Genomic DNA, 1,139 nt, shown 5'->3' with positions numbered 1-1,139 from the left:
ATGACTCCACCTGAGGCCGTTGCCTTCTTTGTAACAGGGCCTCGTAAGGACTAAGTGGGTGACACACGTGCTCCGGGGGGCGGGGGCGCTACCCGTCCTCACATCCGTTGCTGCCCTGGGCTCAGTGTCACGAAGGCCTCAGCCCCCGGCTGCTGCCTGCTCCAGCCAATGGGGCACCGCGTGGCCATTGGAGGGCGGGAGGAGGGGGGCAGGCCGCGGTACTTCTCCGCTCGGTGTTGGAAGCACCTCCCGCATCAGGGCAGCTTCTTCCTGGTCCCAGGATCCAGCTCCAGCAGGGGCCCCGCAGTGCCGACCTGCTTCTCCCGCGGCTCATGGCGGGGGCTCTGGGCTGCCCGGCCACCTAGCTGTTTGCAGCTCTCCCCCTAGGACTTCGTTATTTGTTCAGGTTACGAACTTTTTTTTTTTTAGGATTTTATTTATTTGGCAGAGAGAGACACAGCGAGAGAGGGAACACCAGCAGGGGGAGTGGGAGAGGGAGAAGCAGGCTTCCCGCGGAGCAGGGAGCCCGATGCGGGGCTCGATCCCAGGACCCTGGGACCGTGACCTGAGCCGAAGGCTGACGCCCAACGACTGAGCCACCCAGGCGCCCCTCAGGTTACTAACTTCCCTCTGTTTTCCAGATTGAAACCTGACTGACAAAGTGCTCAATAATAGGAGCTACTATTTTTAAACTAAGCATTTTCAGATTCACAGTATTTGATGCCCGTTTGCAGTAATTGTATGTTTACATGGGTTCCCCTCCCACTTGATTACATATTGAGTGGGAATAATGTAAAACGCAGCTGCCTCGGCTGGCTGGGCCTCCCAATACCCGTTCTTTTTTAGTAAGAGAGTCTTCCCTTTATTCAAGGAGACAATGTATCTCACTAAAAGCACAGTGCTCCACTCGGTCTGGCTCCTGGAAGCTGCCCTGTCATTTGCCACTGAACAAAATTCCCAACGGACAAGGAGTCATTCATTTTTGTTGCCCTTGGGATACAAACCTGTGTTTTTTACCACCCAGGGCTTCAGTCCTGCAAGACGTACTCAAGTGCCCGACACACAGTGGGTGCTCAGGCAAGAGGTGATTTTCATCACCCTGAACCCAAACTGGGACCCACTGCCCATCACCCTGAACC

The sequence above is a fragment of the Callorhinus ursinus genome, unplaced genomic scaffold (assembly GCF_003265705.2).
Source record: "Callorhinus ursinus isolate GAN/ISIS: 27379988/994484 unplaced genomic scaffold, GSC_fseal_2.0 scaffold148, whole genome shotgun sequence".
Taxonomy (NCBI): domain Eukaryota; kingdom Metazoa; phylum Chordata; class Mammalia; order Carnivora; family Otariidae; genus Callorhinus; species Callorhinus ursinus.
Note: the sequence above shows the minus strand (reverse complement) of the source record.